A 15,618-nucleotide genomic window follows, 5' to 3' on the forward strand; every position below is an offset into this window, starting at 1 on the left:
AAGACAGTATGGTACTGGAACAAAATAAACACATAGACCAATGGACCAAGATAGAAAGCCCAGAAATAAACCCATGCACCTAAGGGTACCTTATAGTTGACAAAGGAGGCAAGATTTTACAGTGGGGCAAAGGCAGCCTCTTCAATAAATGGTGCTGGGAAAACAGGAAAGCTACAAGTAAAAGAATGAAATTAGAACACTTTCTAACACCATACACAAAGATAAACTCAAAATGGATTAAAGACCTAAATGTAAGGCCAGAAACCATAAAACTCTTAGAGTAAAACTTAGGCAGAACACTTGATGACATAAATCAAGCAAGATCCTCTATGACCCACTACCTAGAGTAATGGAAATAAAAACAAACGTAAATAAGTGGGACCTGATTAAACTTAAAAGCTTTTTCACAGCAAAGGAAACTATAAGCAAAGTGAAAAGACAACCCTCAGAATTGGAGAAAATAATAGCAAATGAAACAACTGACAAAGGATTAATTTCCAAAATATACAAGCAGTACATACAACTCAATACCAGAAAAGCACACAACCTAATCAAAAAGTGGGGAAAAGATCTAAACAGACATTTCTCCAAAGAAAGACATACAGATGGCTAACAAACACACGAAAAGATGTTCAACATCACTCATTATTAGAGAAATGCAAATCAAAACTACAATGAGGTATCACCTCACATCAGTCAGAATGGCCATCATCAAAAAGTCTACAAACAATAAATGCTGGAGAGGGTGTGGAGAAAAGGGAATGCTCTTGCACTGTCGGTGGGAATGTAAACTGATACAGCCCTATGGAAGACGCTATGGAGTTTCCTTAAAAAACTAGGAATAAAACCTCCATATGACTCAGCAATCCCACTCCTAGGCATACACCCTGAGGAAACCAAAATTGAAAATGACACATGTATCCCATTTTTCATTGCAGCACTATTTACAATAGCTAGAATATGGAAGCAACCTAGATGTCCATCAACAGATGAAGGAAAATAAGTTTTGGTACGTATACACAATGGAATATTACTCAGCCATAAGAAGGAACACCTTTGAGTCAGTTCTAATGAGATGGATGAACCTAGAACCCATTATCTAGAGTGAAGTAAGCCAGAAAGAGAAAAATAAATAATTGTATTCTAACGCATATATACAGACTCTAGAAAAATGGTACTGAAGAATTTATTTACAGGATAGCAATGGAGAAACATGACATAGAGAATAGACTTGTGGACATGGGGAGAGGGGAGGAGAGGGTGAGATGTATGGAAAGAGTAACACGGAAAGTAACATTACCATATGTAAAATAGACAACAAGAATTTGCTATATGGCTGAGAAACTCAAACAGGGGCTCTGTATCAACCTAGAGGGATGGGATAGGGAGGGCGATGGGAGGGAAGTTCAAAAGGGAGGGATATATGTATACATATGGCTGATTCAGGTTGAGATTTGACAGAAAACAAAATTCTGTAAAGCAATTATATCCTTCAATAAAAAAAGAAAAGGCTCTGTTTCCATAAGAAACTGTATATGCTGCAGAGTAATTCTTTGCAATCTCTTTAGGGACTCAGAAGTCTATTTTTGACTATACTCTGCCTTTCCAAATATCTTATGAACTTCAGGAAAGAGAAGGAAAATGCCATTTTCTTCCTTTGTATCCTCCCAAACATGTCTGCACTGTTTTATTCACACAGTGGGTATCCAATTTATTTTGCTGACTGAAAGATAATATCATTATATAATAAAATTTTTTCTCCACAGCAATTAAAGCTAAAGAATGCCTAAAAACTGTCATGAAGCTTCCAAATATGATCTATTTAGTAATGATCATTAGTAATAGAAATCATTAGTTAGTCCATGATACAGGAGAATACTAATGAAGACAAAGCATATTTTGACTAATCTGTTTTCTGAAATGTTCTTGGTAATAAGTGTTAGAATGGGGTCAAAGTCATTTCCCTTGTTTGAAATGGAAAGCTAATTCTAATGCTTAGAAAAGAAAGCTTTGCAATCTTCCAGGAATTTTAATTTCTAAGCTGAAAATGCTTTAGCACTTATATCTGGTAACAGTTGTTATAATGCACAAATCAGTCTACTATCAATCTTTGGCTCTTTCACAAGTCAAAAGTGAAATATGGGTAACAGTAATGTGAAAAATGTGATGCAACTCTCAACTTGGATCAAATTTCAATGTTATTAAATTATGTTGAAGAGGCATGTTGATGGCAATGTTACATATTTCCACACCTGGTAGTATTCTAATCAAAAGCAATTTTCCTCCGAAAAAGAAATAGGAAATGAAGTAGTTTAACTTAATTGAATAACTGATAAAAATAATCAATGGTACTTTAGTTTTGGTGTGGATAAAGAAGTAGAAATGATTTCTTATTTTCAGAAACATTGTAGTAAAATAGATGATGGGAATGGAATACAAAATACAGTTTGTAGATCCCCTTATGTTACTAAGAATCAAGTCACTAAATCACCTCACTTACAGAACCAGGCAAAAGCAATGGGACAAAGGTCACACGTAAAGAAAAGGATTATATAAATGTCTGAAAGCTGTTTGATATATTTGATTATAGTCAATATCAGTCCACTAAAATTTTGGCCTCCTTTGACAAGTTAGAAGTAGGGGGAAGAAAGGAATTAGCAGATATGATAGTGAAGAAGAAACCATTTTAAATGTGGTATTTGGGGTATTTTTAAAAATTGGAATATAATTGCTTTACAATGTTGTGTTAGTTTATTGTGTACAACATCCTGAATTAGCCATGAATTATATATACATATATCCCCTTCTTATTGAGCCTCCCTCCCACCCTCCCATTCCACCCCATCACAGAGCACTGAGCTGAGCCCCCAGGGCTATATAGCAGCTTTCCACTAGCTATTTATTAACAACACACGGTATTATATATGTCATTGCTACTCTCTCAGTTCAGCCCCTCCCTCCCTTTCCCCACCCTGTGTCCACAAGTCCATTCTCTATATCTATGCCTCTATTCCTGCCCCGCAAGTAGGTTCATCACTACCATTTTTCTAGATTCCATACAGAGCGAAGTAAGTCAGAAAGGGAAAAGCAATTATAGTGTATTAATATATATATATATATATAGTATTTGGGTATTGAGATAAAGAAGGTAGGAGTTCAAACAGAAATACCAGAAAGCAAGCACAGTGATCAAGTATAAGGGATTCATCACATTATATGATATTTGAAAGTCTTGCAATGGCATCACCTGCTCAGTTGCAAAGCTGGAACTTTTAAATGAAGAAAAGCCCCAGAAGTAAGGGAGAGAGACACTGATGAGTTAGGATTCCTGTTTTCCTGCCGATGAAGCACAGAAAGAGCCTCCTGGAGCATGGGTCCAATTAGCAGAAGTGAGCCTTGGGGCACCTTACTTAGATAACATGAAAGGGTTGCTCGCTCTGAAGCCACAGGTCAGAAATTACTTTCAATTCCAGGAAGTGATGTAAGACACAGAACTTTAGATCTCAGAGGTAAATCTAGTTCTGCATCATTGGTTACAAGTTGAAGTAATCAAGTTCAAACTCTTTCCATAATCTAGAAATACTATTAATATCTAACTTGATCTGACTACACATTGTTTCACTACCAGCATATATTCCTGAATGTTTACTGGATGAATGTCATACCACTCACCAAAGAGACCCCCCCACATGACTCAATGTTTCACTTCTTGTGCATTGAACATATTTTTACCTTTCTACCTGGTAGACACTGCCCTCAGTCATTTTCTGGGAAGGTTTACAATTATCTGGTGATATTTAGATTCAGGAAGATCACCCTGATTTATTTCCCTTACAAAAATTCTCAGCTGAGAGTTAATTGGTCTCTCGATTGTACCGAGACTACATCTTACAGAATTTCTCATATTCTGTTTCAGTCATTTGGATCTTCTATCAGGGTGGGCGATAACTGTGAAAAAGGTCCATGATTTACTCATCTTTTTAAATCCAGTACTTAGCACACATATTGAACATAGGTGATCAACAAGTATTTATCAATAACTAAATAATTTACTGAACTGAATTTACTGTCTTGTCCTGGGTACAATCATACTTCAAAGATACTGCATGTTTTGTTTCAGATCACCACAATAAAGAAATTATGGCAATAAAGTACGTCTCATGAATTTTTTGATTACCTAGTACCTATAAAAGTTACATTTACACTACAGTCTGTGAAGTGTGCAATAGTGTTATGTCGAAAAGAACAATGTTCTTACCTTAATTTAAATATAAGGCTGTTGGGAAAATGGTGCCAATAGTCTTGCCTGATGCAGGGTTGCCACAAATCTTCAATTTTTAAAAAACACAGTATCTGTGAAGTGCAAAAAAGTTAAGAGCAATAAAACAAGGCATGCTTGTATATGGTCTTTACATTTTAGCTTTATACATTAAGAAATTTATAATTAAAATTTATTTACATTATTATAATGTCAGTAGAAGTCAAACTCTGTTAATGAAAGCAATTAGTTTTACGTTTTTTTTTCCCTTGTATCATTGTTATAATTTAATATATCCCTCTGTCTTCTGTATTAACTATAATTTGCTGACTGAATCAGATACATAGTAGATATTATTGGCAAGTTGCTATTTGGTCGCTGAGTCATGTCCAACGCTTTAGCTACCCCATGGGCTGTAACCTACCAGGCAACTCTGTCCATGGGATTTCCCAGGCAAGAATACTGGAGTGGGTTGCCACTTCCTGCTCCAGGGGCTCTTTCCAACCCAGGGATGGAAACTGTGTCTCCCGCATTGACAGGCAGATTCTTTACCACTGAGTCACCAGGGAAGCCCCACTATTGGCAAGACTTGTAAATAGTGATATGATCTTCTACTGAGTCATTAAAAATGTCAGGCTTTCATTTTTATTCCTGTAAAAGCTATTAATGCTTTTAAGACTTTTGGGGAGGAGGAATGGTTGATTTTGACTTTTCAATGATGTGTCAAAATGTGTTTTTCTGAGTATGTGTCATTTATATGATGGTAAAGCTTACTGGCCTCATAAATGTAAGGTTTGATGTCTTTATCAGTTCTACAACATTCTTAATCATTATTCCATCAATCTGATCTTTTTCTTAACAAGTTCATGCTAATAATTAATTACATGCATATTAATGTTGTAAATGTCTCTCCTTCATATCTCTTAACCTCTTACACAGTGTCTTATTTCTTTTTCTCTCTGCTCCATTCTGTGTCTTTTCATTCTCAATTTTCTAATATTCTGGCCCATTTATTAAACTTATTTTTTACTATAGTGTTTTTATAAGTTTCTTGAATTGTGGTCAGTTGTTTTATAAGTTTATTGAAAACTTATTCAACTTTCAATTCCTTCTTTTGCTTATATAAATGTATTAAACATGTTCATATTATATTCTTGGTGTTATGCATACAAATTCAAAATTCTTTGTTGTGGCTTTAAAAAATATTCTTATTCATGGCAACATGTGTTTCTATTTTCTAAAAATGTGAATTCATATCTCTTGTAACTATATGATGGGAATTATTTGATGTCATATTTTAAAATAATTCATCCAAGAGCTTTTCCAGGTCCTTTGGCCATGTGAGGAGTCCTAAAATTCCTGGAACACTTTACCTCAAGTTTTTTGTTTGTCTGTTTTATTGGAGTTTAATTGCTTTACAATGTTGCAGTAGTTATTGCTGTACAAGGAAGTAAATCAGCTGTATGCATACATATATCCCCTCCCTCTTGAACCTTCCTCCCACCATCAACCCATCCCACCCTTCATCACAGAACACCAAGCTGAACTCCCTGTCCTAAACAACAGGTTCCCATTAGCTGTCTATTTTATACATGGTAGTGTATATATGTCAATCTTTATCTCCCAATTTGTTCCACTCTTCCCTTCTCTATGTCCACACGTCTATTCTCTACATCTGTGTCTCTATTCCTGTTCTGCAAATAGGTTCCTCTGTACCGTTTTGTTTTTTTTTTTTTTAGATTCCACATATATGCGCTAGTATACTATATTTGTTTTTCTCTTTCTGACTTACTTCACTCTGTATAACAAACTCTAGATCCATCCACATCTCTAGATCCATCCACATCTCTACAAATGATCCAATTTCATTGTTTTCTAAGTTTTTTAACTGAGTCTTTTTGTACCACATAGATGGTAATTCAGCTTTTCTATGGAAGGCAGCATTGTGGTAACAATTCTCAGGGAGTTTTCATATCCCCACCCCCACCTACTTCTGCTTCACAACTGCAGCAGGCAAGAATCTAAGTACCTTCTCTAAGTGTGCTTTATCTAGATTTTCTCCAATCAATGTGTTGCCTTCCATAAGTTCCAGCTTCATGAAATAGCTTCTTGCAAAGCATATTAATAAAATCACAAATTCTAAGCCACCACATATTGACAGATGTGCTCTGTTCCTCGCTCTCTGGATTCATGTTTTTCCACGGTTTCTAGTTTGTAAGGATTTGTCTTCGTCTCCCGATCACTTAACCACTCATTCTAACCTGTGAGAATTAAATCTTGTGTTTTATTTCCCCCCCATTTTTTAATTTACTTTTTGGTATTTTCCTTATATCAAATCTGAAATTTTGCAAGGAATAAGAACAATTTTTAACTAATTTACCTGAAAAATGTATGATTTCAAAAATTCAAATATGTGTTATTATCTTTTATGTATAATATGATCAAAGACAGAATACATTGTTTGGCACAAATCTGAGGTATTCTCTGCAAAACTGAAATTATTCTGTCCCTCAAGCAATATCCCACAGTGAAACTGATCAGTCCTATCCATTCATTCATTTATTTACTTACATCTGACATCACCACAAACTCCTAATTTTGTAAACTAATTAATTTATAGCATTAATCAATCTGATTATTCACTTTCAATGAGTAAATGAGGATATTTATATCATTATTAATTTTAATGAATGAAACACTTTTCATCAGTTGTCTATGTAGACATGCCGCCTATTAAAAAACAATTTTCTAAAAAGACATCTATATTCAAATTCTAATAATGATTACTATATCACTGAATAGATTTCTTTCTCCAAAATCTGTGTCTGTAAACAATAAACACTATTTTTTTTTAAATATACATCTTTGTTTCTTTATGTTTCACTGATGGTAAGGATCTTGATACTTACAGTTCAGTGACGTTCATTTTTTCTAAGTGATACAATATCAATTGTTTGACCTAATCAAAATGATTTTTTTTTCCTTTTAACTGAGCTTATGTTATTTGGAAATAACACATGTTTAACAGTATATGGGATAATTGGTTCTGGATGATATCTCTTCTACTCCAGAGTCTATCAACACTTTGATTGGCTCAATAACAGATGTAAAATGCAGAGTGAATGTAAAAAATTTATATTAATTAAACCATGATGTATAGTTAAGCTGAAATTAAAATATTAACTTCCTTTTTATCTATAGATTATGTATTAGTTCAACTTTCTTTTTCAAATCTTTTTTGTCCATCATTATAAAGTATCACTATCATATCACTTAGAAGAAAAATCGAATAATAAATTTACTTAATCTTAGTTTTAAATAATATAAAATAGGAGTTTTAGCATGCTTACTGGGAACTTATTATAAAAAAAAAGTGGAACACTCTTTTTTGTCCACAGGGTATCTCTCATATTTCTGATTATTATTCAAGTTCCACAACAAGAAAAAAGTATGTTCCTAATAAATTTGAAGATCAGAATGTCAATCAATATATTTTCCAATCATGTTTCATTTTATATGTCTATAACAAGACAAGTTTTTGACCCAACTATGGCTGGCACATCCAGATACCTTCTACTGTGAAAGGGTAAGTAAAATTTATATCAATTTTAAAATACAAAATTTGGCATCAAGCAGATACCTGAGAGAGAACAACATTGAGACTCAATCATTTTCCTACAGTTCTTAGAACATTTATTATAATGCCTGAGATGATCATAGCTGAGATCAGTGAGCAAGAAGACACACTAAAAGTCTACATGAGGAAGGATCAGATACCTGAGCTAACCACTGGGCCCTAAATAGCTGTTCTCCTATACTCTTTGAGGCTCAACAAGTGACGGGGTCAAAATCTTGTGATATCCCTATCACACGTGCTTGCTTTCCATATAATAGCAGTACTTTTGGGTAACCTTTATGAAGTATACAAGTGAGATACATGGCCCACCACATATATAGTATATATGTACTATGCACATACATGTATAATTTAAATACTACACTGCATTTTATTTTTCTGTTATTTATAGTGTTGTAGTCATAAATTTGAATGCATAACTTTGCACATACATGTTTGAATTTCTGTATTACTGATTTTCAGAAATAACTAAGGAACTGCTGAATATGAAAGACAGCTTAATCCAATTTACTTTCCTTTCTAACACTTATTTAATAAGTTTCTTCCACTTATTTAGAAATGGACACATTAAATTCATATTCTGATTTGGAATATAACCTCTGAAAAATCTCTTGATCTATTTTCACTACCTAGAATATAAGTTCTGCATTGTGATATTTCAGTTTGTTTTTTTTTTGACACATTTCAAATGAAAATAGTTTGGATTTTTGTTTTCAGGAAATGCATACTGGATATGACTTGTTTAGCACTCAAATGAGTGACTCATGCATTATGGCACTATTTCTACATATAACTACAGAAATGTGTAGGTGGCTTATTAGAAGTAAAATACATGATAGAGCTCCTCATGCAGATTTCACATGTGTATCACAAATGGCATGGTCAATTTTTTGGTTGGTTTTCATATAAAGAGAAAAAGCAAACACTATTTATTTAAATATGTTGCTGAAATTGTTCCAGCTTTGAATGGGAATCATTATTTCAAGTATGTTTTATAGATTAGCACTCCTTTTGTCCAGCTGTCCTTCATGGAATGCTGAAATATCTTATATGTACTGCCCAATCTAGGATCTTGACTCTAGATGCTTGATCCACAAATGTGTCCCCTCAACTATTTATATTTCTCTTGTATGCTTGCTTCCTTTAAGTGACCTCCCTGAATTTGACAACATAACTCACTTTTAGAATCAATGGTCCTTCTCATGTCTGTAGCTCAGAACATTGTCTATTCTAATTCTACAGAGTTACTGATCTTGCTGTTCATCTGTCCTTGTTGTTGTTATTCAGTCACTAAGTCATGTTCAACTCCTTGTGAGCCCCATGAACTGCAGCAAGCCTTGCTTCTCCATCCTTCACTATCTCTTGGAGTTTGCTCAAACTCATGTCCATTGAGTCAGTGATGCCATTCAACCATCTTATCCTCTGTTGCTCCCTTCTCCTCCTGCCCTCAATCTCTCCCAGGGTCAGAGTTTTTTCCAATGAATCAGCTCTTCACATCAGATGGCCAAAGTACTGTAGCTTTAGCCTCAGCACCAGCCCTTCCAATGAATATTCAGGGTTGATTTCCTTTAGGATTGACTGGTTTGATCACTTTGATCTCTAAGTGACTCTCAAGAGACCTCTCCAGTACCACAATTCAAAAGCATCAATTTTTCAGTACTCAGCCTTCTTTTTGGTCCAACTCTCACATCCGTACATGACTATTGGAAAAACCATAGCTTTGACTATATGGGCCTTTGTCAGCAAAGTAGTGTTTCTGCTTTTTAATATACTGTCTATGTTTGCCATAGCTTTTATTTCAAGGAGCAAGCATCTTTTAATTTTGTGGCTGCAATCACCATCTGCAGTGATTTTGGAGCCCAAGAAAATAAAATCTCTCACTGTTTCCACTTTTTCTCCACCTATTTGTCATGAAGTAATGGGACCAAATGCCATGATCTTAGTTTTTTGAATGCTGAGTTTTAAGACAGTTTTTCATTCTCCTCTTTAGCCCTCACCTTTGAAGGACAGTGGGATTTGATTACAGAACTCCCACAGGACTGAGGGAAACAGAGACTCTTGCAGGGCACAAACAAAATCGTGTACACACCAGGAACCAAGGGAAAGGAGCAGTGACCCCACGATTAATATAGTAAACGAGACAAGTAAGCTTTCTAGGCTTAGCCTCAAAATGGTGAACATATATTGATCTGTCTACTTCCTAAGCTAATTGTGAGGATTAACTAAGAATAATTTCCTTTGTGTTAGGTAAATGCTATACAGGTACTTTCCTCAGCACTTGATGGATGTTTATGAAGTAGGAAGAACTTGACATTTTATTCCAGTTTTAAGAAATATGAAATTAAGTATCAAGAGGTTGAATAATCAATATGAGACACTGAATCAGAAAAATACTCAAGATTTTTGATTTCCATTCTAATTTGGATTTCCTTGTTCAAAAAACAGGAAATACATTTGGCTACTTAACCAAGGACAACATTAAAATCAGATTATATTTGATAGTGACCATGATGATAACTTGGACTGCAAGAAGACCAAACCAGTCAATCCTAAAGGAAATCAGTCCTGAATATTCATTGGAAGGACTGATGCTGAACCTGAAGCTCCAATACTTTGGTCACCTGATGCAAAGAACTGGCTCATTTGAAAAGACCCTGATGCAGGGAAAGATTGAAGGCAGGAGGAGAAGGGGACAACAGAGGATGAGATGGTTGGATGGCATCACTAACTCGATGGAAATGAGTTTGAGCAAGCTCCAGGAGCTGATGAACAGGGAAGACTGGTGTGCTGCAGTCCATGGGGTCTCAAAGAGTCAGACTCGACTGAGCGACTGAACTGAAGTGAATGATTATGGTAACTAACTTCACAGTACTTAGAAATTTGCTTTAGGGTTATGAATGGATTTAAACTTCTCATCTCTTTCTACACACACACACACACACACACACACACACACATCCTATGGACTAAAACAAATATTGAGGGCTTTTTACAATGTCATTAATAAAAATATTGGGTGAACGCAAAGGTTGTTTGAGTTTTTTCGATAACATCTTACAGAAAAAGTCTGAACAAACTTTTTGGTCAACCCAGTATTGTAATTCATTCTGACTTTTTATCTGTAGAAATATTTTCTGAAGCAATGACATCATTTTATGAGCACCTCTTCTCACACGATGGCAAGTAGCCTTTCAAAAAATCATCTTTTCAAAGTGACTATGCAGTGATGGAAAGGTGCCATTTGCTCTACCACATTAAAATCCTAATTTTCCCCTTCATATGGCCAATACTATCCCAGATGCCAAGCTGGGAACCTCAGTGCCCCCACAGCAGCAGCTGGCTCCTTGGAAGCCTCATTAAGTGGCTACCCTGGCCCCCTTAATATGGTCTGTAGGTCTCACATGTCATTATGCTTCTGATAGCTACCTTGGGCTTCTGTGTGCTTTGGCCTAACTTGTCCCCTTGACTGATATGTTTCCACAGACTTCCTTAATTTTACTAATTTATTAATTAGGTAAATGTAATTTGTTTCTTGTACACATGAAAAATCATCCATGGGTAAAGTGAAATCTATCATTATTTTACAACTCAATTCATTTTGAGATAAGAGTGGTTGTTTAAATCCCAATATGGAAAAGGTATTTTCCCACCACCAATTCTCAAACCAAAAAGAAATGTAATTTATGTAATTTATATGTAATAATAATGATCAGCTCAAACCTTTCTTTGAGAAGGGAACTCATTTCTTAACTATAGGAAAAGAGGGACTACCAACTTTATCTGTTGGCATTTTCCTTTTCCTATTAAATCACTTACTAAAGTGTCTGAGAATTCATAACATTTAGGATAAAAATGAAAAAAAAAAACAGGTAAACTTACCAATACATTAATCATATGGCTCTAAAGTATCTAATAACTAACTAACAAATGTACCTTTCCAATGGCTATCTACTAGGTTTGGAGGGAAAATGTCCCGAGTTAAATTATATATAGCATCCTGTGCAGTAGCAAATGGCTTTGCAGGTGGTCAAGGACCTAAGAAAAAAAAGTTCAGAAGATCAAAGTGGAGTGGTTTGGGGTAAAGAGATGAGACTGGACAGAAATTTTTTCTTAAGGAAATAGTAGGAGTTTGCCTTTTTTGTCTACAAAGCCTCAACCAGCATGACTCTGCAAATTTAAAAAGTGTTTTCTCAGATCGTATGGGATCTCATATAACATCACATACATCACATCTAACCTGGACTGTAGTCTGCCAGGCTCCTCTGTCCATGGAATTCTCCAGGCAAGAATATTAGAGTGAGTAGCCATTCCCTTATCCAGGCGATCTTCCTGACTCAAGGATCAAACCCATGTCTCCTGTATTGCAGGTGGATTCTTTACCACCTGAGCCACCATGGGAGTCCCCTCACGCAACTGAGGGACCCATAATAGGACTTTGAAAAAAGTATGAAGTGAGGCAATGAGCACAGGATACTCTGTCACTTCACCTAAAATCTGTTGTCCTAGTAGAGCATTGGAACAGCCTATTAAAGATAAAGTTGAAGCACCAACTCAGTTGGGATATCATCACCAGGAAGTAATATACACATTGAGCCAAAGAACTTTCTATGGTAGTAAATTCCAATAGGAAAAACACATAGGTCTGCAAACCAAGGGGAAGAAGTAAAAGGGACCCTATAGAGTTTCACGTCCTGATTGCCGAAGGAGAAATACTTTCATCGAGGGATGCAGCAAAAGTCTCATTCGGTATAATCTATAGCTCTTGCCTGTAAATCCAGTAATTTTTAAATTGTATATGGAATATTGAGGAATACAAAGACTTTGGAGTATGGTACCAGTCACTTACTAGCATTCACTCTTGACATAGCAAACAGTCAAATTATTGGCTGATCACTTAGACCCCGTGGAGGTTTGATTTTACCTTTGTTAGAGTCTATTTGTGTAATGCTGGGGTGTATTTGTTCTTGTTCAGTTGCTGAGGAATGTATGACTCTCTGCGACCCCATGGACTGCAGCATGCCAGACTTCCCTGTCCTTCACTATCTCCAGGAGTTTGTTCAAATTCATGTCCATTGAGTGCTGTCCATATAACTAATTTGGCTCAAAAGTCAAGCTCTATTTCACCTTCACTTTCAAAGACTGAAATCTCTGCTATATCTTTTCATCTTTACATCTATCCCTTTCTTCTGGATGCATTGGTATGTCCCTGACACATATGCAACTCAGTGTTCAACAAACGATTTGAAAGGAATTTAAACAAATATTTGGGGGGGTCCCCCTGCTGGAAATCTTTTGCAGGAGTTCCTTCCTTAATTTCTAGCTGATTTCAGCCCTAAACTCTGACACTTCAAGACTACCTGACCCATGTTGTTCAGACTCAGGGGTGCTCTCAGGAAAAAGGGACACAGAGGTAAATCTTACTTTGTGTGCTTTTATTCTTTCAAGGGCAAAATGTTCTTCAGTTTTGATTTTTCGATATTCTACCACACCATAATATCATTTTTTATTAAACATTTGTCTATAATTTACAGAATTATATATAATTTTAATTGCATAAATCATATTGTTAGTTAGAATTATTTATCAATTGTTGAACTGAAATGCCATTTAATTCTTTTTTATCATTCTAATTATCTTAATTTTGTTAGTTTGAATTCAACTTGGATATAGAAAACAATCTTTGTATTTTTCTAAAGGTAAAATTAATTTAGGAAAGTTGTTACCCAAATGATGCCGAAAAGTGGAAAGTATGGCAAACCAGAATTTAGTACACCTAGGCTAGGGGTGCAAACCTAAGAGACAGCATTACTGGAGCGCAGGGGCTAGGGTTATCCAGCAGAGGCAGGAACTTCATTGGGCTACTCTAAAAAGTTTTGACAGCATGAAGGAGACTCAGCTGCTTCCAAATATATTGCCTGGGTCAGAGAGAAAGAGAAATATCAAGGCTTTCCTCATCCTCCTGTCCGAACCTTTCATTGGCTGAACCCAGCAGAAAGTTGACTGATAAAGGAACTTGGAAAATGGCAAAGGAGTCTAGAGATATCATCTGCCTGCAATACTTAATAGAAAAAGATATGGACAAGAAAGAGATCGGAAATCAAACAATACCAGAAGAAAAGTCATTCACCAATGCTCTTTTAAAAAAGTGTTTCTGAGATTATCCAAAAATTTATAATTTGCATGTTCAACTTATATGAATTTAAAGTTATGAAATAGTTTTTTTTTCTTTTTTCTAGATAATTCAGGTGACTGAAAATATTTAACATTATATATATATATATATTCATGAATTGTCAGGCTTATCCATTATTGTGATTTTAACGTTACTTCATTTATTTAACTTATATGCAGAGTATATCATGAGAAACGCTGGGCTGGAAGAAGCACAAGTTGGAATCAAGATTGCTGGGAGAAATATCAATAACCTCAGATATGCAGATGACACCACCCTTATGGCAGAAAGTGAAGAAGAACTAAAGAGCCTCTTGATGAAAGTGAAAGAGGAGAGTGAAAAAGTTGGCTTAAAGCTCAACATTCAGAAAACTAAGATCATGGCATCTGGTCCCATCACTTCATGGCAGATAGATAGGGAAACAGTGGAAACAGTGGCTGACTTTATTTTCCTGGGCTCCAAAATCACTGCAGATGGTGATTGCAGCCATGAAATTAAAAGACGCTTACTCCTTGGAAGGAAAGTTATGACCAACCTAGACAGCATATTAAAAAGCAGAGACATTACTTTGCCAACAAAGGTCCGTCTAGTCAAGGCTATGCTTTTTCCAGTAGTCATGTATGGATGTGAGAGTTGGACTATAAAGAAAGCTGAGCACTGAAGAATTGATGCTTTTGAAGTGTGGTGTTGGAGAAGACTCTTGAGAGTCCCTTGGACTGCAAGGAGATCCAACCAGTCTATCCTAAAGGAGATCAGTCCTGGGTGTTCATTGGAAGGACTGATGTTGAAGCTGAAACTCCAATACTTTGGCCACCTGATGAGAAGAGCTGACTCATTGGAAAAGACCCTGATGCTGCGAAAGATTGAGGGCAGGAGGAGAAAGGGACGACAGAGGATGAGATGGCTGGATGGCACCACCGACTCTATGGACATGGGTTTGGGTAGACTCAGGGAGTTGGTGATGGACAGGGATGCCTGGTGTGCTGCAGTTCATGGGGTCACAAAGAGTTGGACACGACTTAGCGACTGAACTGAACTGAACATTTATTTCAACCCAAACTCTATATTATTATTATAAATAATATTTTACACAGTCAGTATTTGGTTATATATATATATCTCATATGTACAGCATTCTTTGCTCTTCTTTCCTTCTTGCATCTTTCAGCTCAGTGGATGTCTTTATATCACAAGCATGTGCTTTAGAATTTCTTTAGGGAGACTGCTTGTGGCAAATGATTTTATTCTGAAATTATTTTTGTTTAACCCTAAGTTTTGAAAAGTTTTGATTTTTGGTTGTTTTCTTTCTTTCTTTAGCACACTAGAAATAGCATTCCACTGTTTTAAGGCATCCATTGTTAATACTGAATGTCATGCTGTCAGTCTATCTTTTGCTCCTTTGAAGCACATAAATATGAAAATACACCAATAAATACAATTCACAATATATATATATAATTTTTGGATTCCACTCATGGACCAGTCAAGGAGGTTGTGCACAAGATTATTTCACATAATATAGAAAGAAAGAATTTCTATGAGGCAAGAGAT

Source organism: Giraffa tippelskirchi, chromosome 6 (assembly GCF_054371585.1).
Source record: "Giraffa tippelskirchi isolate mGirTip1 chromosome 6, T2T-mGirTip1v1.2.pri, whole genome shotgun sequence".
NCBI classification, from domain to species: domain Eukaryota; kingdom Metazoa; phylum Chordata; class Mammalia; order Artiodactyla; family Giraffidae; genus Giraffa; species Giraffa tippelskirchi.